Below are 23,018 nucleotides of genomic sequence, written 5' to 3'. Positions count from 1 at the left end.
TGGCAGACACGAAGTGATCTGAGAGTCTCATGTTCAGCTGGAGAAAATGATCACGTCAGGGAAGAAGATGATTTGCCCGCTACACATCAGCCTTTCTCGGCAATTATCTGGTTGCATAGAGGAACCGTATGATTCCAGTACCTATATAATGCACATTTGTCAGAGACATTGTTGCTTACGGCCACACCACCCTGAATAAGCCCGACCTCGTCTGATCTCGGACGCCAAGCAGGGTTGTACCTGGTTAGTACTTGGATAGGAGACAGCTTGGGAATACCAGGTGCTGTAAGCTTTTTCTCTTCTCTCTACCACCTGCATGTCTTTTGTTGCAACGTCTGATCACCCTGTGACACGTGAAGAAGTTGGTCATCTTCAGCTGCTGCTGCTTTGTTGATAGACACGAGGTGATCTGAGAGTCTCAGTTTCAGTTGCAGAGAATGATCACATCAGAGAAGATGATTTGTCCGCTACACATCAGCCTTTCTCGGCAATTATCTGGTTGCATAGAGGAACCGTATGATTCCAGTACCTATATAATGCACATTTGTCAGAGACATTGTTGCTTACGGCCACACCACCCTGAATAAGCCCGACCTCGTCTGATCTCGGACGCCAAGCAGGGTTGTACCTGGTTAGTACTTGGATTGGAGTCAGCTTGGGAATACCAGGTGCTGTAAGCTTTTTCTCTTCTCTCTACCACCTGCATGTCTTTTGTTGCAACGTCTGATCACCCTGTGACACGTGAAGAAGTTGGTCATCTTCAGCTGCTGCTGCTTTGTTGATAGACACGAGGTGATCTGAGAGTCTCAGTTTCAGCTCCAGAGAATAATCACATCAAGGAGGAAGATGAATCCACTACAAGTCAGCCTTTTTCGGCAATTATCTGGTTATACAGAGGAAGTGTATGATTCCAGTACCTATATAATGCACATTTGTCACCGATATTGTTGCTTACGGCCACACCACCCTCAATAAGCCCAACCTCGTCTGATCTCGGAAGCCAAGCAGGGTTGGCCCTGGTTAGTACTTGAATGGGAGACCGCTTGGGAATACCAGGTGCCTTAAGCTTTTTCTCTTCTCTCTACCACCTGCATGTCTTTTGTTGCAACGTCTGATCACCCTGTGACACATGAGGAAGTTGGCCATCTTCAGCTGCTGCTGCTTTGTTGGAAGACACGAAGTGATCTGAGAGTCTCAGTTTCAGCTAAAGAGAATAATCACTTCAGGGAAGAAGATGTGCCCACTACAGATCAGCCTTTCTCAGCAATTATCTGGTTACATAGAGGAACCGTATGATTCCTGTACTTATATAATGCACATTTGTCAGACACATTGTTGCTTACGGCCACACCACCCTGAACATGTCTGATCTCGGAAGCCAAGCAGGGTTGAACCTCCTTAGTACTTGGATGGGAGACTGCTTGGGAATACCAGGTGCTGTAAGCTTCTTCTCTTCTCTCTACCACCTGCATGTCTTTTGTTGCAACGTCTGATCACCCTGTGACACATGAGGAAGTTGGTCATCTTCAGCTGCTGCTGCTTTGTTGGCTGACACGAAGTGATCTGAGAGTCTCAGTTTCAGTTGCAGATAATGATCACATCAGAGAAGATGATTATCTGGTTCCATAGAGGAACCGTATGATTCCAGTACCTATATAATGCACATTTGTCAGAGACATTGTTGCTTACGGCCACACCACCCTGAATAAGCCCGACCTCGTCTGATCTCGGACGCCAAGCAGGGTTGTACCTGGTTAGTACTTGGATGGGAGACAGCTTGGGAATACCAGGTGCTGTAAGCTTTTTCTCTTCTCTCTACCACCTGCATGTCTTTTGTTGCAACGTCTGATCACCCTGTGACACGTGAAGAAGTTGGTCATCTTCAGCTGCTGCTGCTTTGTTGGCTGACACGAAGTGATCTGAGAGTCTCAGTTTCAGTTGCAGATAATGATCACATCAGAGAAGATGATTTCCCCGCTACACATCAGCCTTTCTCGGCAATTATCTGGTTGCATAGAGGAACCGTATGATTCCAGTACCTATATAATGCACATTTGTCAGAGACATTGTTGCTTACGGCCACACCACCCTGAATAAGCCCGACCTCGTCTGATCTCGGACGCCAAGCAGGGTTGTACCTGGTTAGTACTTGGATGGGAGACAGCTTGGGAATACCAGGTGCTGTACGCTTTTTCTCTTCTCTCTACCACCTGCATGTCTTTTGTTGCAACGTCTGATCACCCTGTGACACGTGAAGAAGTTAGTCATCTTCAGCTGCTGCTGCTTTGTTGATAGACACGAGGTGATCTGAGAGTCTCAGTTTCAGCTCCAGAGAATAATCACATCAAGGAGGAAGATGAACCCACTACAAGTCAGCCTTTTTCGGCAATTATCTGGTTATACAGAGGAAGTGTATGATTCCAGTACCTATATAATGCACATTTGTCACCGATATTGTTGCTTACGGCCACACCACCCTGAATAAGCCCGACCTCGTCTGATCTCGGAAGCCAAGCACGGTTGGGCCTGGTTAGTACTTGAATGGGAGACCGCTTGGGAATACCAGGTACCTTAAGCTTTTTCTCTTCTCTCTACCACCTGCATGTCTTTTGTTGCAACGTCTGATCACCCTGTGACACATGAGGAAGTTTGTCATCTTCAGCTTCTGCTGCTTTGTTGGCAGACACGAAGTGATCTGAGAGTCTCATGTTCAGCTGGAGAAAATTATCACGTCAGGGAAGAAGATGATTTGCCCGCTACACATCAGCCTTTCTCGGCAATTATCTGGTTGCAGAGAGGAACCGTATGATTCCAGTACCTATATAATGCACATTTGTCAGAGACATTGTTGCTTACGGCCACACCACCCTGAATAAGCCCGACCTCGTCTGATCTCGGACGCCAAGCAGGGTTGTACCTGGTTAGTATTTGGATAGGAGACAGCTTGGGAATACCAGGTGCTGTAAGCTTTTTCTCTTCTCTCTACCACCTGCATGTCTTTTGTTGCAACGTCTGATCACCCTGTGACACGTGAAGAAGTTGGTCATCTTCAGCTGCTGCTGCTTTGTTGATAGACACGAGGTGATCTGAGAGTCTCAGTTTCAGTTGCAGAGAATGATCACATCAGAGAAGATGATTTGTCCGCTACACATCAGCCTTTCTCGGCAATTATCTGGTTGCATAGAGGAACCGTATGATTCCAGTACCTATATAATGCACATTTGTCAGAGACATTGTTGCTTACGGCCACACCACCCTGAATAAGCCCGACCTCGTCTGATCTCGGACGCCAAGCAGGGTTGTACCTGGTTAGTACTTGGATTGGAGTCAGCTTGGGAATACCAGGTGCTGTAAGCTTTTTCTCTTCTCTCTACCACCTGCATGTCTTTTGTTGCAACGTCTGATCACCCTGTGACACGTGAAGAAGTTGGTCATCTTCAGCTGCTGCTGCTTTGTTGATAGACACGAGGTGATCTGAGAGTCTCAGTTTCAGCTCCAGAGAATAATCACATCAAGGAGGAAGATGAATCCACTACAAGTCAGCCTTTTTCGGCAATTATCTGGTTATACAGAGGAAGTGTATGATTCCAGTACCTATATAATGCACATTTGTCACCGATATTGTTGCTTACGGCCACACCACCCTGAATAAGCCCAACCTCGTCTGATCTCGGAAGCCAAGCAGGGTTGGGCCTGGTTAGTACTTGAATGGGATACCGCTTGGGAATACCAGGTGCCTTAAGCTTTTTCTCTTCTCTCTACCACCTGCATGTCTTTTGTTGCAACGTCTGATCACCCTGTGACACATGAGGAAGTTGGCCATCTTCAGCTGCTGCTGCTTTGTTGGAAGACACGAAGTGATCTGAGAGTCTCAGTTTCAGCTAAAGAGAACAATCACTTCAGGGAAGAAGATGTGCCCACTACAGATCAGCCTTTCTCAGCAATTATCTGGTTACATAGAGGAACCGTATGATTCCTGTACTTATATAATGCACATTTGTCAGACACATTGTTGCTTACGGCCACACCACCCTGAACATGTCTGATCTCGGAAGCCAAGGAGGGTTGGGCCTGGTTAGTACTTAAATGGGAGACCGCTTGGGAATACCAGGAGCTGTAAGCTTTTTGTCTTCTCTCGACCACCTGCATGTCTTTTGTTGCAACGTCTGATCACCCTGTGACACATGACGAAGTTGGTCATCTTCAGCTGCTGTTGCTTTGTTGGCAGACACGAAGTGATCTGAGAGTCTCAGTTTCAGCTGCAGAGAATAATCACATCAGGGAAGAAGATGTGCCCATAACAAGTCAGCCTTTCTCTGCAATTATCTGGTTACATAGAGGAATTGTATGATTCCAGTACCTATATAATGCACATTTGTCACAGAAATTGTTCCTTACGGCCACACCACCCTGAATAAGCCCGACCTCGTCTGATCTCGGAAGCCAAGGAGGGTTGGGCCTGGTTAGTACTTTAATGGGAGACTGCTTGGGAATACCAGGTTCTGTAAGAGTTTTCTCTTCTCTCTACAACCTGCATGTCTTTTGTTGCAACGTCTGATCACCCTGTGACACATGAGGAAGTTGGTCGTCTTCAGCTGCTGCTGCTTTGTTGGCAGACACGAAGTGATCTGAGAGTCTCAGTTTCAGCTGCAGAGAATAATCACATCAGGGAAGAAGATGTTTCCATAACAAGTCAGCCTTTCTCTGCAATTATCTGGTTACATAGAGGAAGTGTATGATTCCAGTACCTATATAATGCACATTTGTCACAGAAATTGTTCCTTACGGCCACACCACCCTGAATAAGCCCGACCTCGTCTGATCTCGGAAGCCAAGGAGGGTTGGGCCTGGTTAGTACTTTAATGGGAGACTGCTTGGGAATACCAGGTGCTGTAAGCGTTTTCTCTTCTCTCTACAACCTGCATGTCTTTTGTTGCAACGTCTGATCACCCTGTGACACATGAGGAAGTTGGTCATCTTCAGCAGCTGCTGCTTTGTTGGCAGACACGAAGTGATCTGAGAGTCTCAGTTTCAGCTGAAGAGAATGATCACATCAGAGAAGATGATATGCCCACTACACATCAGCCTTTCTCGGCAATTATCTGGTTTCATAGAGCAAGTGTATGATTCCAGTACCTATATAATTCACATTTGTAACAGATATTGTCGCTTACCGCCACACCACCCTGAATAAGCCCCACCTTGTCTTATCTCGGAAGCCAAGTAGGGTTGGGTCTGGTTTGTACTTCAATGGGAGACTGCTTGGGAATACCAGGTGCTGTAAGCTGTTTCTCTTCTCTCTACCACCTGCATGTGTTTTGTTGCAACGTCTGATCACCCTGTGACACATGAGGAAGTTGGTCATCTTCAGCTGCTGCTGCTTTGTTGGCAGACATGAGGTAATCTGAGAGTCTCAGTTTCAGCTGGAGAGAATAATCACATCAGAGAAGAAGATGTGCCCACTACAAGTCAGCTTTTCTCGGCAATTATTTGGTTGCATAGAGGAACCGTATGATTCCAGTACCTATATAATGCACATTTGTCACAGACATTGTCGATTACGGCCAAACCACCCTGAATAAGCCCGACCTCATCTGATCTCGGAAGCCAAGCAGGTTTAGGCCTGCTTAGTACTTGATGGGAGACTGCTTGGGAATACCAGGTGCTGTAAGCTTTTTCTCTTCTCTCTACCACCTGCATGTCTTTTGTTGCAACCTCTGATCACCCTGTGACACGTGAAGAAGCTGGTCATCTTCAGCTGCTGCTGCTTTGTTGATAGACACGAGGTGATCTGAGAGTCTCAGTTTCAGCTCCAGAGAATAATCACATCAAGGAGGAAGATGAACCCACTATAAGTCAGCCTTTTTCGGCAATTATCTGGTTATACAGAGGAAGTGTATGATTCCAGTACCTATATAATGCACATTTGTCACCGATATTGTTGCTTACGGCCACACCACCCTGAATAAGCCCAACCTCGTCTGATCTCGGAAGCCAAGCAGGGTTGGGCCTCCTTAGTACTTGGATGGGAGACTGCTTGGGAATACCAGGTGCTGTAAGCTTCTTCTCTTCTCTCTACCACCTGCATGTCTTTTGTTGCAACTTCTGATCACCCTGTGACACATGAGGAAGTTGGTCATCTTCAGCTGCTGCTGCTTTGTTGGCTGACACGAAGTGATCTGAGAGTCTCAGTTTCAGTTGCAGATAATGATCACATCAGAGAAGATGATTATCTGGTTGCATAGAGGAACCGTATGATTCCAGTACCTATATAATGCACATTTGTCAGAGACATTTTTGCTTACGGCCACACCACCCTGAATAAGCCCGACCTCGTCTGATCTCGGACGCCAAGCAGGGTTGTACCTGGTTAGTACTTGGATGGGAGACAGCTTGGGAATACCAGGTGCTGTAAGCTTTTTCTCTTCTCTCTACCACCTGCATGTCTTTTGTTGCAACGTCTGATCACCCTGTGACACGTGAAGAAGTTGGTCATCTTCAGCTGCTGCTGCTTTGTTGGCTGACACGAAGTGATCTGAGAGTCTCAGTTTCAGTTGCAGATAATGATCACATCAGAGAAGATGATTTGCCCGCTACACATCAGCCTTTCTCGGCAATTATCTGGTTGCATAGAGGAACCGTATGATTCCAGTACCTATATAATGCACATTTGTCAGAGACATTGTTGCTTACGGCCACACCACCCTGAATAAGCCCGACCTCGTCTAATCTCGGACGCCAAGCAGGGTTGTACCTGGTTAGTACTTGGATGGGAGACAGCTTGGGAATACCAGGTGCTGTAAGCTTTTTCTCTTCTCTCTACCACCTGCATGTCTTTTGTTGCAACGTCTGATCACCCTGTGACACGTGAAGAAGTTGGTCATCTTCAGCTGCTGCTGCTTTGTTGATAGACACGAGGTGATCTGAGAGTCTCAGTTTCAGCTCCAGAGAATAATCACATCAAGGAGGAAGATGAACCCACTACAAGTCAGCCTTTTTCGGCAATTATCTGGTTATACAGAGGAAGTGTATGATTCCAGTACCTATATAATGCACATTTGTCACCGATATTGTTGCTTACGGCCACACCACCCTGAATAAGCCCGACCTCGTCTGATCTCGGAAGCCAAGCACGGTTGGGCCTGGTTAGTACTTGAATGGGAGACCGCTTGGGAATACCAGGTACCTTAAGCTTTTTCTCTTCTCTCTACCACCTGCATGTCTTTTGTTGCAACGTCTGATCACCCTGTGACACATGAGGAAGTTGGTCATCTTCAGCTTCTGCTTCTTTGTTGGCAGACACGAAGTGATCTGAGAGTCTCATGTTCAGCTGGAGAAAATTATCACGTCAGGGAAGAAGATGATTTGCCCGCTACACATCAGCCTTTCTCGGCAATTATCTGGTTGCATAGAGGAACCGTATGATTCCAGTACCTATATAATGCACATTTGTCAGAGACATTGTTGCTTACGGCCACACCACCCTGAATAAGCCCGACCTCGTCTGATCTCGGACGCCAAGCAGGGTTGTACCTGGTTAGTACTTGGATAGGAGACAGCTTGGGAATACCAGGTGCTGTAAGCTTTTTCTCTTCTCTCTACCACCTGCATGTCTTTTGTTGCAACGTCTGATCACCCTGTGACACGTGAAGAAGTTGGTCATCTTCAGCTGCTGCTGCTTTGTTGATAGACACGAGGTGATCTGAGAGTCTCAGTTTCAGTTGCAGAGAATGATCACATCAGAGAAGATGATTTGTCCGCTACACATCAGCCTTTCTCTGCAATTATCTGGTTGCATAGAGGAACCGTATGATTCCAGTACCTATATAATGCACATTTGTCAGAGACATTGTTGCTTACGGCCACACCACCCTGAATAAGCCCGACCTCGTCTGATCTCGGACGCCAAGCAGGGTTGTACCTGGTTAGTACTTGGATAGGAGTCAGCTTGGGAATACCAGGTGCTGTAAGCTTTTTCTCTTCTCTCTACCACCTGCATGTCTTTTGTTGCAACGTCTGATCACCCTGTGACACGTGAAGAAGTTGGTCATCTGCAGCTGCTGCTGCTTTGTTGATAGACACAAGGTGATCTGAGAGTCTCAGTTTCAGCTCCAGAGAATAATCACATCAAGGAGGAAGATGAATCCACTACAAGTCAGCCTTTTACGGCAATTATCTGGTTATACAGAGGAAGTGTATGATTCCAGCACATTTGTCACCGATATTGTTGCTTACGGCCACACCACCCTGAATAAGCCCGACCTCGTCTGATCTCAGAAGCCAAGCACGGTTGGGCCTGGTTAGTACTTGAATGGGAGACTGCTTGGGAATACCAGGTGCTGTAAGCTTCTTCTTTTCTCTCTACCACCTGCATGTCTTTTGTTGCAACTTCTGATCACCCTGTGACACATGAGGAAGTTGGTCATCTTCAGCTGCTGCTGCTTTGTTGGCTGACACGAAGTGATCTGAGAGTCTCAGTTTCAGTTGCAGATAATGATCACATCAGAGAAGATGATTATCTGGTTGCATAGAGGAACCGTATGATTCCAGTACCTATATAATGCACATTTGTCAGAGACATTTTTGCTTACGGCCACACCACCCTGAATAAGCCCGACCTCGTCTGATCTCGGACGCCAAGCAGGGTTGTACCTGGTTAGTACTTGGATGGGAGACAGCTTGGGAATACCAGGTGCTGTAAGCTTTTTCTCTTCTCTCTACCACCTGCATGTCTTTTGTTGCAACGTCTGATCACCCTGTGACACGTGAAGAAGTTGGTCATCTTCAGCTGCTGCTGCTTTGTTGGCTGACACGAAGTGATCTGAGAGTCTCAGTTTCAGTTGCAGATAATGATCACATCAGAGAAGATGATTTGCCCGCTACACATCAGCCTTTCTCGGCAATTATCTGGTTGCATAGAGGAACCGTATGATTCCAGTACCTATATAATGCACATTTGTCAGAGACATTGTTGCTTACGGCCACACCACCCTGAATAAGCCCGACCTCGTCTAATCTCGGACGCCAAGCAGGGTTGTACCTGGTTAGTACTTGGATGGGAGACAGCTTGGGAATACCAGGTGCTGTAAGCTTTTTCTCTTCTCTCTACCACCTGCATGTCTTTTGTTGCAACGTCTGATCACCCTGTGACACGTGAAGAAGTTGGTCATCTTCAGCTGCTGCTGCTTTGTTGATAGACACGAGGTGATCTGAGAGTCTCAGTTTCAGCTCCAGAGAATAATCACATCAAGGAGGAAGATGAACCCACTACAAGTCAGCCTTTTTCGGCAATTATCTGGTTATACAGAGGAAGTGTATGATTCCAGTACCTATATAATGCACATTTGTCACCGATATTGTTGCTTACGGCCACACCACCCTGAATAAGCCCGACCTCGTCTGATCTCGGAAGCCAAGCACGGTTGGGCCTGGTTAGTACTTGAATGGGAGACCGCTTGGGAATACCAGGTACCTTAAGCTTTTTCTCTTCTCTCTACCACCTGCATGTCTTTTGTTGCAACGTCTGATCACCCTGTGACACATGAGGAAGTTGGTCATCTTCAGCTTCTGCTTCTTTGTTGGCAGACACGAAGTGATCTGAGAGTCTCATGTTCAGCTGGAGAAAATTATCACGTCAGGGAAGAAGATGATTTGCCCGCTACACATCAGCCTTTCTCGGCAATTATCTGGTTGCATAGAGGAACCGTATGATTCCAGTACCTATATAATGCACATTTGTCAGAGACATTGTTGCTTACGGCCACACCACCCTGAATAAGCCCGACCTCGTCTGATCTCGGACGCCAAGCAGGGTTGTACCTGGTTAGTACTTGGATAGGAGACAGCTTGGGAATACCAGGTGCTGTAAGCTTTTTCTCTTCTCTCTACCACCTGCATGTCTTTTGTTGCAACGTCTGATCACCCTGTGACACGTGAAGAAGTTGGTCATCTTCAGCTGCTGCTGCTTTGTTGATAGACACGAGGTGATCTGAGAGTCTCAGTTTCAGTTGCAGAGAATGATCACATCAGAGAAGATGATTTGTCCGCTACACATCAGCCTTTCTCGGCAATTATCTGGTTGCATAGAGGAACCGTATGATTCCAGTACCTATATAATGCACATTTGTCAGAGACATTGTTGCTTACGGCCACACCACCCTGAATAAGCCCGACCTCGTCTGATCTCGGACGCCAAGCAGGGTTGTACCTGGTTAGTACTTGGATAGGAGTCAGCTTGGGAATACCAGGTGCTGTAAGCTTTTTCTCTTCTCTCTACCACCTGCATGTCTTTTGTTGCAACGTCTGATCACCCTGTGACACGTGAAGAAGTTGGTCATCTTCAGCTGCTGCTGCTTTGTTGATAGACACAAGGTGATCTGAGAGTCTCAGTTTCAGCTCCAGAGAATAATCACATCAAGGAGGAAGATGAATCCACTACAAGTCAGCCTTTTACGGCAATTATCTGGTTATACAGAGGAAGTGTATGATTCCAGTACCTATATAATGCACATTTGTCACCGATATTGTTGCTTACGGCCACACCACCCTGAATAAGCCCGACCTCGTCTGATCTCAGAAGCCAAGCACGGTTGGGCCTGGTTAGTACTTGAATGGGAGACCGCTTGGGAATACCAGGTACCTTAAGCTTTTTCTCTTCTCTCTACCACCTGCATGTCTTTTGTTGCAACGTCTGATCACCCTGTGACACATGAGGAAGTTGGTCATCTTCAGCTTCTGCTGCTTTGTTGGCAGACACGAAGTGATCTGAGAGTCTCATGTTCAGCTGGAGAAAATTATCACGTCAGGGAAGAAGATGATTTGCCCGCTACACATCAGCCTTTCTCTGCAATTATCTGGTTGCATAGAGGAACCGTATGATTCCAGTACCTATATAATGCACATTTGTCAGAGACATTGTTGCTTACGGCCACACCACCCTGAATAAGCCCGACCTCGTCTGATCTCGGACGCCAAGCAGGGTTGTACCTGGTTAGTACTTGGATAGGAGACAGCTTGGGAATACCAGGTGCTGTAAGCTTTCTCTCTTCTCTCTACCACCTGCATGTCTTTTGTTGCAACGTCTGATCACCCTGTGACACGTGAAGAAGTTAGTCATCTTCAGCTGCTGCTGCTTTGTTGATAGACACGAGGTGATCTGAGAGTCTCAGTTTCAGCTGCAGAGAATAATCACATCAAGGAGGAAGATGAACCCACTACAAGTCAGCCTTTTTCGGCAATTATCTGGTTATACAGAGGAAGTGTATGATTCCAGTACCTATATAATGCACATTTGTCACCAAAATTGTTGCTTATGGCCACACCACCCTGAATAAGCCCAACCTCGTCTGATCTCGGAAGCCAAGCAGGGTTGGGCCTGGTTAGTACTTGAATGGGAGACTGCTTGGGAATACCAGGTGCCTTAAGCTTTTTCTCTTCTCTCTACCACCTGCATGTCTTTTGTTGCAACGTCTGATCACCCTGTGACACATGAGGAAGTTGGTCATCTTCATTTTCTGCTGCTTTGTTGGCAGACACGAAGTGATCTGAGAGTCTCAGTTTCAGCTGAAGAGAATAATCACATCAAGGAGGAAGATGAACCCACTACAAGTCAGCCTTTTTCGGCAATTATCTGGTTACACAGAGGAAGTGTATGATTCCAGTACCTATATAATGCACAATTGTCACCGATATTTTTGCTTACGGCCACACCACCCTGAATAAGCCCGACCTCGTCTGATCTCGGAAGCCAAGCACGGTTGGGCCTGGTTAGTACTTGAATGGGAGACCGCTTGGGAATACCAGGTACCTTAAGCTTTTTCTCTTCTCTCTACCACCTGCATGTCTTTTGTTGCAACGTCTGATCACCCTGTGACACATGAGGAAGTTGGTCATCTTCAGCTTCTGCTGCTTTGTTGGCAGACACGAAGTGATCTGAGAGTCTCATGTTCAGCTGGAGAAAATTATCACGTCAGGGAAGAAGATGTGCCCACTACAGATCAGCCTTTCTCAGCAATTATCTGGTTACATAGAGGAACCGTATGATTCCTGTACTTATATAATGCACATTTGTCAGACACATTGTTGCTTACGGCCACACCACCCTGAACATGCCTGATCTCGTAAGCCAAGCAGGGTTGAGCCTCCTTAGTACTTGGATGGGAGACTGCTTGGGAATACCAGGTGCTGTAAGCTTTTTCTCTTCTCTCTACCACCTGCATGTCTTTTGTTGCAACGTCTGATCACCCTGTGACACATGAGGAAGTTGGTCATCTTCAGCTGCTGCTGCTTTGTTGGCTGACACGAAGTGATCTGAGAGTCTCAGTTTAAGTTGCAGAGAATGATCACATCAGAGAAGATGATTTGCCCGCTACACATCAGCCTTTCTCGGCAATTATCTGGTTGCATAGAGGAACCGTATGATTCCAGTACCTATATAATGCACATTTGTCAGAGACATTGTTGCTTACGGCCACACCACCCTGAATAAGCCCGACCTCGTCTGATCTCGGACGCCAAGCAGGGTTGTACCTGGTTAGTACTTGGATGGGAGACAGCTTGGGAATACCAGGTGCTGTAAGCTTTTTCTCTTCTCTCTACCACCTGCATGTCTTTTGTTGCAACGTCTGATCACCCTGTGACACGTGAAGAAGTTAGTCATCTTCAGCTGCTGCTGCTTTGTTGATAGACACGAGGTGATCTGAGAGTCTCAGTTTCAGCTGCAGAGAATAATCACATCAAGCAGGAAGATGAACCCACTACAAGTCAGCCTTTTTCGGCAATTATCTGGTTATACAGAGGAAGTGTATGATTCCAGTACCTATATAATGCACATTTGTCACCAAAATTGTTGCTTATGGCCACACCACCCTGAATAAGCCCAGCCTCGTCTGATCTCGGAAGCCAAGCAGGGTTGGGCCTGGTTAGTACTTGAATGGGAGACTGCTTGGGAATACCAGGTGCCTTAAGCTTTTTCTCTTCTCTCTACCACCTGCATGTCTTTTGTTGCAACGTCTGATCACCCTGTGACACATGAGGAAGTTGGTCATCTTCATTTTCTGCTGCTTTGTTGGCAGACACGAAGTGATCTGAGAGTCTCAGTTTCAGCTGAAGAGAATAATCACATCAAGGAGGAAGATGAACCCACTACAAGTCAGCCTTTTTCGGCAATTATCTGGTTACACAGAGGAAGTGTATGATTCCAGTACCTATATAATGCACAATTGTCACCGATATTTTTGCTTACGGCCACACCACCCTGAATAAGCCCGACCTCGTCTGATCTCGGAAGCCAAGCACGGTTGGGCCTGGTTAGTACTTGAATGGGAGACCGCTTGGGAATACCAGGTACCTTAAGCTTTTTCTCTTCTCTCTACCACCTGCATGTCTTTTGTTGCAACGTCTGATCACCCTGTGACACATGAGGAAGTTGGTCATCTTCAGCTTCTGCTGCTTTGTTGGCAGACACGAAGTGATCTGAGAGTCTCATGTTCAGCTGGAGAAAATTATCACGTCAGGGAAGAAGATGTGCCCACTACAGATCAGCCTTTCTCAGCAATTATCTGGTTACATAGAGGAACCGTATGATTCCTGTACTTATATAATGCACATTTGTCAGACACATTGTTGCTTACGGCCACACCACCCTGAACATGCCTGATCTCGTAAGCCAAGCAGGGTTGAGCCTCCTTAGTACTTGGATGGGAGACTGCTTGGGAATACCAGGTGCTGTAAGCTTTTTCTCTTCTCTCTACCACCTGCATGTCTTTTGTTGCAACGTCTGATCACCCTGTGACACATGAGGAAGTTGGTCATCTTCAGCTGCTGCTGCTTTGTTGGCTGACACGAAGTGATCTGAGAGTCTCAGTTTAAGTTGCAGAGAATGATCACATCAGAGAAGATGATTTGCCCGCTACACATCAGCCTTTCTCGGCAATTATCTGGTTGCATAGAGGAACCGTATGATTCCAGTACCTATATAATGCACATTTGTCAGAGACATTGTTGCTTACGGCCACACCACCCTGAATAAGCCCGACCTCGTCTGATCTCGGACGCCAAGCAGGGTTGTACCTGGTTAGTACTTGGATGGGAGACAGCTTGGGAATACCAGGTGCTGTAAGCTTTTTCTCTTCTCTCTACCACCTGCATGTCTTTTGTTGCAACGTCTGATCACCCTGTGACACGTGAAGAAGTTAGTCATCTTCAGCTGCTGCTGCTTTGTTGATAGACACGAGGTGATCTGAGAGTCTCAGTTTCAGCTGCAGAGAATAATCACATCAAGGAGGAAGATGAACCCACTACAAGTCAGCCTTTTTCGGCAATTATCTGGTTATACAGAGGAAGTGTATGATTCCAGTACCTATATAATGCACAATTGTCACCAATATTTTTGCTTACGGCCACACCACCCTGAATAAGCCCGACCTCGTCTGATCTCGGAAGCCAAGCACGGTTGGGCCTGGTTAGTACTTGAATGGGAGACCGCTTGGGAATACCAGGTACCTTAAGCTTTTTCTCTTCTCTCTACCACCTGCATGTCTTTTGTTGCAACGTCTGATCACCCTGTGACACATGAGGAAGATGGTCATCTTCAGCTTCTGCTGCTTTGTTGGCAGACACGAAGTGATCTGAGAGTCTCATGTTCAGCTGGAGAAAATTATCACGTCAGGGAAGAAGATGTGCCCACTACAGATCAGCCTTTCTCAGCAATTATCTGGTTACATAGAGGAACCGTATGATTCCTGTACTTATATAATGCACATTTGTCAGACACATTGTTGCTTACGGCCACACCACCCTGAACATGCCTGATCTCGTAAGCCAAGCAGGGTTGAGCCTCCTTAGTACTTGGATGGGAGACTGCTTGGGAATACCAGGTGCTGTAAGCTTTTTCTCTTCTCTCTACCACCTGCATGTCTTTTGTTGCAACGTCTGATCACCCTGTGACACATGAGGAAGTTGGTCATCTTCAGCTGCTGCTGCTTTGTTGGCTGACACGAAGTGATCTGAGAGTCTCAGTTTAAGTTGCAGAGAATGATCACATCAGAGAAGATGATTTGCCCGCTACACATCAGCCTTTCTCGGCAATTATCTGGTTGCATAGAGGAACCGTATGATTCCAGTACCTATATAATGCACATTTGTCAGAGACATTGTTGCTTACGGCCACACCACCCTGAATAAGCCCGACCTCATCTGATTTTGGACGCCAAGCAGGGTTGTACCTGGTTAGTACTTGGATGGGACACAGCTTGGGAATACCAGGCGCTGTAATCTTTTTCTCTTCTCTCTACCACCTGCATGTCTTTTGTTGCAACGTCTGATCACCCTGTGACACGTGAAGAAGTTAGTCATCTTCAGCTGCTGCTGCTTTGTTGATAGACACGAGGTGATCTGAGAGTCTCAGTTTCAGCTGCAGAGAATAATCACATCAAGGAGGAAGATGAACCCACTACAAGTCAGCCTTTTTCGGCAATTATCTGGTTATACAGAGGAAGTGTATGATTCCAGTACCTATATAATGCACATTTGTCACCAAAATTGTTGCTTATGGCCACACCACCCTGAATAAGCCCAACCTCGTCTGATCTCGGAAGCCAAGCAGGGTTGGGCCTGGTTAGTACTTGAATGGGAGACTGCTTGGGAATACCAGGTGCCTTAAGCTTTTTCTCTTCTCTCTACCACCTGCATGTCTTTTGTTGCAACGTCTGATCACCCTGTGACACATGAGGAAGTTGGTCATCTTCATTTTCTGCTGCTTTGTTGGCAGACACGAAGTGATCTGAGAGTCTCAGTTTCAGCTGAAGAGAATAATCACATCAAGGAGGAAGATGAACCCACTACAAGTCAGCCTTTTTCGGCAATTATCTGGTTACACAGAGGAAGTGTATGATTCCAGTACCTATATAATGCACAATTGTCACCGATATTTTTGCTTACGGCCACACCACCCTGAATAAGCCCGACCTCGTCTGATCTCGGAAGCCAAGCACGGTTGGGCCTGGTTAGTACTTGAATGGGAGACCGCTTGGGAATACCAGGTACCTTAAGCTTTTTCTCTTCTCTCTACCACCTGCATGTCTTTTGTTGCAACGTCTGATCACCCTGTGACACATGAGGAAGTTGGTCATCTTCAGCTTCTGCTGCTTTGTTGGCAGACACGAAGTGATCTGAGAGTCTCATGTTCAGCTGGAGAAAATTATCACGTCAGGGAAGAAGATGTGCCCACTACAGATCAGCCTTTCTCAGCAATTATCTGGTTACATAGAGGAACCGTATGATTCCTGTACTTATATAATGCACATTTGTCAGACACATTGTTGCTTACGGCCACACCACCCTGAACATGCCTGATCTCGTAAGCCAAGCAGGGTTGAGCCTCCTTAGTACTTGGATGGGAGACTGCTTGGGAATACCAGGTGCTGTAAGCTTTTTCTCTTCTCTCTACCACCTGCATGTCTTTTGTTGCAACGTCTGATCACCCTGTGACACATGAGGAAGTTGGTCATCTTCAGCTGCTGCTGCTTTGTTGGCTGACACGAAGTGATCTGAGAGTCTCAGTTTAAGTTGCAGAGAATGATCACATCAGAGAAGATGATTTGCCCGCTACACATCAGCCTTTCTCGGCAATTATCTGGTTGCATAGAGGAACCGTATGATTCCTGTACCTATATAATGCACATTTGTCAGAGACATTGTTGCTTACGGCCACACCACCCTGAACATGCCCGACCTCGTCTGATCTCGGAAGCCAAGGAGGGTTGGGCCTGGTTAGTACTTAAATGGGAGACCGCTTGGGAATACCAGGAGCTGTAAGCTTTTTGTCTTCTCTCGACCACCTGCATGTCTTTTGTTGCAACGTCTGATCACCCTGTGACACATGAGGAAGTTGGTCATCTTCAGCTGCTGCTGCTTTGTTGGCAGACACGAAGTGATCTGAGAGTCTCAGTTTCAGCTGCAGAGAATAATCACATCAGGGAAGAAGATGTGCCCATAACAAGTCAGCCTTTCTCTGCAATTATCTGGTTACATAGAGGAATTGTATGATTCCAGTACCTATATAATGCACATTTGTCACAGAAATTGTTCCTTACGGCCACACCACCCTGAATAAGCCCGACCTCGTCTGATCTCGGAAGCCAAGGAGGGTTGGGCCTGGTTAGTACTTTAATGGGAGACTGCTTGGGAATACCAGGTTCTGTAAGCGTTTTCTCTTCTCTCTACAACCTGCATGTCTTTTGTTGCAACGTCTGATCACCCTGTGACACATGAGGAAGTTGGTCATCTTCAGCTGCTGCTGCTTTGTTGGCAGACACGAAGTGATCTGAGAGTCTCAGTTTCAGCTGCAGAGAATAATCACATCAGGGAAGAAGATGTTTCCATAACAAGTCAGCCTTTCTCTGCAATTATCTGGTTACATAGAGGAAGTGTATGATTCCAGTACCTATATAATGCACATTTGTCACAGAAATTGTTCCTTACGGCCACACCACCCTGAATAAGCCCGACCTCGTCTGATCTTGGAAGCCAAGGAGGGTTGGGCCTGGTTAGTACTTTAATGGGAGACTGCTTGGGAATACCAGGTGCTGTAAGCGTTTTCTCTTCTCTCTACAACCTGCATGTCTTTTGTTGCAACGTCTGATCACCCTGTGACACATGAGGAAGTTGGTCATCTTCAGCAGCTGCTGCTTTGTTGGCAGACACGAAGTGATCTGAGAGTCTCAGTTTCAGCTGAAGAGAATGATCACATCAGAGAAGATGATATGCCCACTACACATCAGCCTTTCTCGGCAATTATCTGGTTTCATAGAGCAAGTGTATGATTCCAGTACCTATATAATTCACATTTGTAACAGATATTGTCGCTTACCGCCACACCACCCTGAATAAGCCCCACCTTGTCTTATCTCGGAAGCCAAGCAGGGTTGGGTCTGGTTTGTACTTCAATGGGAGACTGCTTGGGAATACCAGGTGCTGTAAGCTGTTTCTCTTCTCTCTACCACCTGCATGTGTTTTGTTGCAACGTCTGATCACCCTGTGACACATGAGGAAGTTGGTCATCTTCAGCTGCTGCTGCTTTGTTGGCAGACACGAAGTGATCTAAGAGTCTCAGTTTCAGCTGAAGAGAATGATCACATCAGAGAAGATGATATGCCCACTACACATCAGCCTTTCTCGGCAATTATCTGGTTTCATAGAGGAAGTGTATGATTCCAGTACCTATATAATTCACATTTGTAACAAATATATTTGCTTACCGCCACACCACCCTGAATAAGCCCCACCTTGTCTTATCTCGGAAGCCAAGTAGGGTTGGGCCTGGTTAGTACTTAGATGGGAGACTGCTTGGGATTACCAGGTGCTGTAAGCTTTTTGTCTTCTCTCGACCACCTGCATGTCTTTTGTTGCAACGTCTGATCACACTGTGACACATGACGAAGTTGGTCATCTTCAGCTGCTGCTGCTTTGTTGGCAGACACGAAGTGATCTGAGAGTCTCAGTTTCAGCTGCAGAGAATAATCACATCAGGGAAGAAGATGTGCCCATAACAAGTCAGCCTTTCTCTGCAATTATCTGGTTACATAGAGGAACCGTATGATTCCTGTACTTATATAATGCACATTTGTCAGACACATTGTTGCTTACGGCCACACCACCCTGAACATGCCTGATCTCGTAAGCCAAGCAGGGTTGAGCCTCCTTAGTACTTGGATGGGAGACTGCTTGGGAATACCAGGTGCTGTAAGCTTTTTCTCTTCTCTCTACCACCTGCATGTCTTTTGTTGCAACGTCTGATCACCCTGTGACACATGAGGAAGTTGGTCATCTTCAGCTGCTGCTGCTTTGTTGGCTGACACGAAGTGATCTGAGAGTCTCAGTTTAAGTTGCAGAGAATGATCACATCAGAGAAGATGATTTGCCCGCTACACATCAGCCTTTCTCGGCAATTATCTGGTTGCATAGAGGAACCGTATGATTCCAGTACCTATATAATGCACATTTGTCAGAGACATTGTTGCTTACGGCCACACCACCCTGAATAAGCCCGACCTCGTCTGATCTCGGACGCCAAGCAGGGTTGTACCTGGTTAGTACTTGGATGGGAGACAGCTTGGGAATACCAGGTGCTGTAAGCTTTTTCTCTTCTCTCTACCACCTGCATGTCTTTTGTTGCAACGTCTGATCACCCTGTGACACGTGAAGAAGTTAGTCATCTTCAGCTGCTGCTGCTTTGTTGATAGACACGAGGTGATCTGAGAGTCTCAGTTTCAGCTGCAGAGAATAATCACATCAAGGAGGAAGATGAACCCACTACAAGTCAGCCTTTTTCGGCAATTATCTGGTTATACAGAGGAAGTGTATGATTCCAGTACCTATATAATGCACAATTGTCACCGATATTTTTGCTTACGGCCACACCACCCTGAATAAGCCCGACCTCGTCTGATCTCGGAAGCCAAGCACGGTTGGGCCTGGTTAGTACTTGAATGGGAGACCGCTTGGGAATACCAGGTACCTTAAGCTTTTTCTCTTCTCTCTACCACCTGCATGTCTTTTGTTGCAACGTCTGATCACCCTGTGACACATGAGGAAGATGGTCATCTTCAGCTTCTGCTGCTTTGTTGGCAGACACGAAGTGATCTGAGAGTCTCATGTTCAGCTGGAGAAAATTATCACGTCAGGGAAGAAGATGTGCCCACTACAGATCAGCCTTTCTCAGCAATTATCTGGTTACATAGAGGAACCGTATGATTCCTGTACTTATATAATGCACATTTGTCAGACACATTGTTGCTTACGGCCACACCACCCTGAACATGCCTGATCTCGTAAGCCAAGCAGGGTTGAGCCTCCTTAGTACTTGGATGGGAGACTGCTTGGGAATACCAGGTGCTGTAAGCTTTTTCTCTTCTCTCTACCACCTGCATGTCTTTTGTTGCAACGTCTGATCACCCTGTGACACATGAGGAAGTTGGTCATCTTCAGCTGCTGCTGCTTTGTTGGCTGACACGAAGTGATCTGAGAGTCTCAGTTTAAGTTGCAGAGAATGATCACATCAGAGAAGATGATTTGCCCGCTACACATCAGCCTTTCTCGGCAATTATCTGGTTGCATAGAGGAACCGTATGATTCCAGTACCTATATAATGCACATTTGTCAGAGACATTGTTGCTTACGGCCACACCACCCTGAATAAGCCCGACCTCATCTGATCTCGGACGCCAAGCAGGGTTGTACCTGGTTAGTACTTGGATGGGACACAGCTTGGGAATACCAGGCGCTGTAAGCTTTTTCTCTTCTCTCTACCACCTGCATGTCTTTTGTTGCAACGTCTGATCACCCTGTGACACGTGAAGAAGTTAGTCATCTTCAGCTGCTGCTGCTTTGTTGATAGACACGAGGTGATCTGAGAGTCTCAGTTTCAGCTGCAGAGAATAATCACATCAAGGAGGAAGATGAACCCACTACAAGTCAGCCTTTTTCGGCAATTATCTGGTTATACAGAGGAAGTGTATGATTCCAGTACCTATATAATGCACATTTTTCACCAATATTGTTGCTTATGGCCACACCACCCTGAATAAGCCCAACCTCGTCTGATCTCGGAAGCCAAGCAGGGTTGGGCCTGGTTAGTACTTGAATGGGAGACTGCTTGGGAATACCAGGTGCCTTAAGCTTTTTCTCTTCTCTCTACCACCTGCATGTCTTTTGTTGCAACGTCTGATCACCCTGTGACACATGAGGAAGTTGGTCATCTTCATTTTCTGCTGCTTTGTTGGCAGACACGAAGTGATCTGAGAGTCTCAGTTTCAGCTGCAGAGAATAATCACATCAGGGAAGAAGATGTTTCCATAACAAGTCAGCCTTTCTCTGCAATTATCTGGTTACATAGAGGAAGTGTATGATTCCAGTACCTATATAATGCACATTTGTCACAGAAATTGTTCCTTACGGCCACACCACCCTGAATAAGCCCGACCTCGTCTGATCTCGGAAGCCAAGGAGGGTTGGGCCTGGTTAGTACTTTAATGGGAGACTGCTTGGGAATACCAGGTGCTGTAAGCGTTTTCTCTTCTCTCTACAACCTGCATGTCTTTTGTTGCAACGTCTGATCACCCTGTGACACATGAGGAAGTTGGTCATCTTCAGCAGCTGCTGCTTTGTTGGCAGACACGAAGTGATCTGAGAGTCTCAGTTTCAGCTGAAGAGAATGATCACATCAGAGAAGATGATACACCCGCTACACATCAGCCTTTCTCGGCAATTATCTGGTTGCATAGAGGAACCGTATGATTCCAGTGCCTATATAATGCACATTTGTCAGATACATTGCTGCTTACGGCCACACCACCCTGAACATGCCCGACCTCGTCTGATCTCAGAAGCCAAGCAGGGTTGGTCCTGGTTAGTACTTGAATGGGAGACTGCTTGGGAATACCAGGTGCTGTAAGCGTTTTCTCTTCTCTCTACAACCTGCATGTCTTTTGTTGCAACGTCTGATCACCCTGTGACACATGAGGAAGTTGGTCATCTTCAGCAGCTGCTGCTTTGTTGGCAGACACGAAGTGATCTGAGAGTCTCAGTTTCAGCTGAAGAGAATGATCACATCAGAGAAGATGATATGCCCACTACACATCAGCCTTTCTCGGCAATTATCTGGTTTCATAGAGCAAGTGTATGATTCCAGTACCTATATAATTCACATTTGTAACAGATATTGTCGCTTACCGCCACACCACCCTGAATAAGCCCCACCTTGTCTTATCTCGGAAGCCAAGCAGGGTTGGGTCTGGTTTGTACTTCAATGGGAGACTGCTTGGGAATACCAGGTGCTGTAAGCTGTTTCTCTTCTCTCTACCACCAGCATGTGTTTTGTTGCAACGTCTGATCACCCTGTGACACATGAGGAAGTTGGTCATCTTCAGCTGCTGCTGCTTTGTTGGCAGACACGAAGTGATCTAAGAGTCTCAGTTTCAGCTGAAGAGAATGATCACATCAGAGAAGATGATATCCCCACTACACATCAGCCTTTCTCGGCAATTATCTGGTTTCATAGAGGAAGTGTATGATTCCAGTACCTATATAATTCACATTTGTAACAAATATATTTGCTTACCGCCACACCACCCTGAATAAGCCCCACCTTGTCTTATCTCGGAAGCCAAGTAGGGTTGGGCCTGGTTAGTACTTAGATGGGAGTCTGCTTGGGATTACCAGGTGCTGTAAGCTTTTTGTCTTCTCTCGACCACCTGCATGTCTTTTGTTGCAACGTCTGATCACCCTGTGACACATGAGGAAGTTGGTCATCTTCAGCTCCTGCTGCTTTGTTGGCAGACATGAGGTAATCTGAGAGTCTCAGTTTCAGCTGGAGAGAATAATCACATCAGAGAAGAAGATGTGCCCACTACAAGTCAGCTTTTCTCTGCAATTATTTGGTTGCATAGAGGAACCGTATGATTCCAGTACCTATATAATGCACATTTGTCACAGACATTGTCGCTTACGGCCACACCACCCTGAATAAGCCCGACCTCGTCTGATCTCGGAAGCCAAGCAGGTTTAGGCCTGCTTAGTATTTGATGGGAGACTGCTTGGGAATACCAGGTGCTGTAAGCTTTTTCTCTTCTCTCTACCACCTGCATGTCTTTTGTTGCAACGTCTGATCACCCTGTGACACGTGAAGAAGCTGGTCATCTTCAGCTGCTGCTGCTTTGTTGATAGACACGAGGTGATCTGAGAGTCTCAGTTTCAGCTCCAGAGAATAATCACATCAAGGAGGAAGATGAACCCACTATAAGTCAGCCTTTTTCGGCAATTATCTGGTTATACAGAGGAAGTGTATGATTCCAGTACCTATATAATGCACATTTGTCACCGATATTGTTGCTTACGGCCACACCACCCTGAATAAGCCCAACCTCGTCTGATCTCGGAAGCCAAGCAGGGTTGGGCCTCCTTAGTACTTGGATGGGAGACTGCTTGGGAATACCAGGTGCTGTAAGCTTCTTCTCTTCTCT

The 23,018-nt window shown here is 46.4% G+C and overlaps 48 pseudogenes; all 48 read left to right on the top strand.

Moving 5' to 3' along the window:
* Positions 1-173: 173 nt before the first annotated feature.
* On the top strand, positions 174-292 carry LOC140289891 (5S ribosomal RNA; annotated as a pseudogene).
* A 269-nt stretch (positions 293-561) lies between these two features.
* LOC140288375 (5S ribosomal RNA) lies at positions 562-680 on the top strand (annotated as a pseudogene).
* Positions 681-949: 269 nt separating this feature from the next.
* LOC140293143 (5S ribosomal RNA) lies at positions 950-1,068 on the top strand (annotated as a pseudogene).
* Positions 1,069-1,683: 615 nt separating this feature from the next.
* On the top strand, positions 1,684-1,802 carry LOC140290334 (5S ribosomal RNA; annotated as a pseudogene).
* Positions 1,803-2,071: 269 nt separating this feature from the next.
* LOC140293799 (5S ribosomal RNA) lies at positions 2,072-2,190 on the top strand (annotated as a pseudogene).
* A 269-nt stretch (positions 2,191-2,459) lies between these two features.
* Positions 2,460-2,578, top strand: LOC140319947 (5S ribosomal RNA; annotated as a pseudogene).
* A 272-nt stretch (positions 2,579-2,850) lies between these two features.
* Positions 2,851-2,969, top strand: LOC140293189 (5S ribosomal RNA; annotated as a pseudogene).
* Positions 2,970-3,238: 269 nt separating this feature from the next.
* LOC140288374 (5S ribosomal RNA) lies at positions 3,239-3,357 on the top strand (annotated as a pseudogene).
* A 269-nt stretch (positions 3,358-3,626) lies between these two features.
* On the top strand, positions 3,627-3,745 carry LOC140273055 (5S ribosomal RNA; annotated as a pseudogene).
* A 269-nt stretch (positions 3,746-4,014) lies between these two features.
* On the top strand, positions 4,015-4,123 carry LOC140296703 (5S ribosomal RNA; annotated as a pseudogene).
* Positions 4,124-4,392: 269 nt separating this feature from the next.
* LOC140293193 (5S ribosomal RNA) lies at positions 4,393-4,511 on the top strand (annotated as a pseudogene).
* A 269-nt stretch (positions 4,512-4,780) lies between these two features.
* Positions 4,781-4,899, top strand: LOC140288438 (5S ribosomal RNA; annotated as a pseudogene).
* Positions 4,900-5,556: 657 nt separating this feature from the next.
* LOC140295722 (5S ribosomal RNA) lies at positions 5,557-5,674 on the top strand (annotated as a pseudogene).
* Positions 5,675-5,943: 269 nt separating this feature from the next.
* Positions 5,944-6,062, top strand: LOC140291657 (5S ribosomal RNA; annotated as a pseudogene).
* Positions 6,063-6,299: 237 nt separating this feature from the next.
* LOC140290333 (5S ribosomal RNA) lies at positions 6,300-6,418 on the top strand (annotated as a pseudogene).
* Positions 6,419-6,687: 269 nt separating this feature from the next.
* On the top strand, positions 6,688-6,806 carry LOC140294759 (5S ribosomal RNA; annotated as a pseudogene).
* A 269-nt stretch (positions 6,807-7,075) lies between these two features.
* LOC140319939 (5S ribosomal RNA) lies at positions 7,076-7,194 on the top strand (annotated as a pseudogene).
* A 272-nt stretch (positions 7,195-7,466) lies between these two features.
* Positions 7,467-7,585, top strand: LOC140289890 (5S ribosomal RNA; annotated as a pseudogene).
* Positions 7,586-7,854: 269 nt separating this feature from the next.
* On the top strand, positions 7,855-7,973 carry LOC140292099 (5S ribosomal RNA; annotated as a pseudogene).
* Positions 7,974-8,229: 256 nt separating this feature from the next.
* On the top strand, positions 8,230-8,348 carry LOC140268265 (5S ribosomal RNA; annotated as a pseudogene).
* A 237-nt stretch (positions 8,349-8,585) lies between these two features.
* On the top strand, positions 8,586-8,704 carry LOC140290332 (5S ribosomal RNA; annotated as a pseudogene).
* A 269-nt stretch (positions 8,705-8,973) lies between these two features.
* Positions 8,974-9,092, top strand: LOC140294758 (5S ribosomal RNA; annotated as a pseudogene).
* Positions 9,093-9,361: 269 nt separating this feature from the next.
* Positions 9,362-9,480, top strand: LOC140319931 (5S ribosomal RNA; annotated as a pseudogene).
* A 272-nt stretch (positions 9,481-9,752) lies between these two features.
* Positions 9,753-9,871, top strand: LOC140289889 (5S ribosomal RNA; annotated as a pseudogene).
* A 269-nt stretch (positions 9,872-10,140) lies between these two features.
* Positions 10,141-10,259, top strand: LOC140292098 (5S ribosomal RNA; annotated as a pseudogene).
* A 269-nt stretch (positions 10,260-10,528) lies between these two features.
* LOC140290250 (5S ribosomal RNA) lies at positions 10,529-10,647 on the top strand (annotated as a pseudogene).
* A 272-nt stretch (positions 10,648-10,919) lies between these two features.
* On the top strand, positions 10,920-11,038 carry LOC140289888 (5S ribosomal RNA; annotated as a pseudogene).
* A 269-nt stretch (positions 11,039-11,307) lies between these two features.
* LOC140274593 (5S ribosomal RNA) lies at positions 11,308-11,426 on the top strand (annotated as a pseudogene).
* Positions 11,427-11,695: 269 nt separating this feature from the next.
* On the top strand, positions 11,696-11,814 carry LOC140319918 (5S ribosomal RNA; annotated as a pseudogene).
* A 647-nt stretch (positions 11,815-12,461) lies between these two features.
* On the top strand, positions 12,462-12,580 carry LOC140290331 (5S ribosomal RNA; annotated as a pseudogene).
* Positions 12,581-12,849: 269 nt separating this feature from the next.
* Positions 12,850-12,968, top strand: LOC140289347 (5S ribosomal RNA; annotated as a pseudogene).
* A 269-nt stretch (positions 12,969-13,237) lies between these two features.
* Positions 13,238-13,356, top strand: LOC140319910 (5S ribosomal RNA; annotated as a pseudogene).
* A 647-nt stretch (positions 13,357-14,003) lies between these two features.
* On the top strand, positions 14,004-14,122 carry LOC140290330 (5S ribosomal RNA; annotated as a pseudogene).
* Positions 14,123-14,391: 269 nt separating this feature from the next.
* On the top strand, positions 14,392-14,510 carry LOC140319902 (5S ribosomal RNA; annotated as a pseudogene).
* A 647-nt stretch (positions 14,511-15,157) lies between these two features.
* On the top strand, positions 15,158-15,276 carry LOC140296840 (5S ribosomal RNA; annotated as a pseudogene).
* A 269-nt stretch (positions 15,277-15,545) lies between these two features.
* On the top strand, positions 15,546-15,664 carry LOC140274590 (5S ribosomal RNA; annotated as a pseudogene).
* Positions 15,665-15,933: 269 nt separating this feature from the next.
* Positions 15,934-16,052, top strand: LOC140319896 (5S ribosomal RNA; annotated as a pseudogene).
* A 647-nt stretch (positions 16,053-16,699) lies between these two features.
* Positions 16,700-16,818, top strand: LOC140300546 (5S ribosomal RNA; annotated as a pseudogene).
* Positions 16,819-17,087: 269 nt separating this feature from the next.
* LOC140293711 (5S ribosomal RNA) lies at positions 17,088-17,206 on the top strand (annotated as a pseudogene).
* Positions 17,207-17,475: 269 nt separating this feature from the next.
* LOC140292270 (5S ribosomal RNA) lies at positions 17,476-17,594 on the top strand (annotated as a pseudogene).
* A 1,423-nt stretch (positions 17,595-19,017) lies between these two features.
* On the top strand, positions 19,018-19,136 carry LOC140290328 (5S ribosomal RNA; annotated as a pseudogene).
* A 269-nt stretch (positions 19,137-19,405) lies between these two features.
* Positions 19,406-19,524, top strand: LOC140319890 (5S ribosomal RNA; annotated as a pseudogene).
* A 647-nt stretch (positions 19,525-20,171) lies between these two features.
* Positions 20,172-20,290, top strand: LOC140291277 (5S ribosomal RNA; annotated as a pseudogene).
* Positions 20,291-20,559: 269 nt separating this feature from the next.
* LOC140274584 (5S ribosomal RNA) lies at positions 20,560-20,678 on the top strand (annotated as a pseudogene).
* Positions 20,679-20,947: 269 nt separating this feature from the next.
* LOC140288437 (5S ribosomal RNA) lies at positions 20,948-21,066 on the top strand (annotated as a pseudogene).
* A 269-nt stretch (positions 21,067-21,335) lies between these two features.
* LOC140317663 (5S ribosomal RNA) lies at positions 21,336-21,454 on the top strand (annotated as a pseudogene).
* Positions 21,455-22,499: 1,045 nt separating this feature from the next.
* LOC140296153 (5S ribosomal RNA) lies at positions 22,500-22,617 on the top strand (annotated as a pseudogene).
* Positions 22,618-22,886: 269 nt separating this feature from the next.
* On the top strand, positions 22,887-23,005 carry LOC140291655 (5S ribosomal RNA; annotated as a pseudogene).
* The last annotated feature ends 13 nt before the right edge of the window (positions 23,006-23,018 follow it).

The sequence above is a fragment of the Leuresthes tenuis genome, unplaced genomic scaffold (assembly GCF_036924035.1).
Source record: "Leuresthes tenuis unplaced genomic scaffold, fLeuTen1.0.hap1 SCAF_1, whole genome shotgun sequence".
In the NCBI taxonomy this organism is placed as follows: Eukaryota; Metazoa; Chordata; class Actinopteri; order Atheriniformes; family Atherinopsidae; genus Leuresthes; species Leuresthes tenuis.
This window is presented reverse-complemented; position numbering and strand designations above follow the sequence as displayed.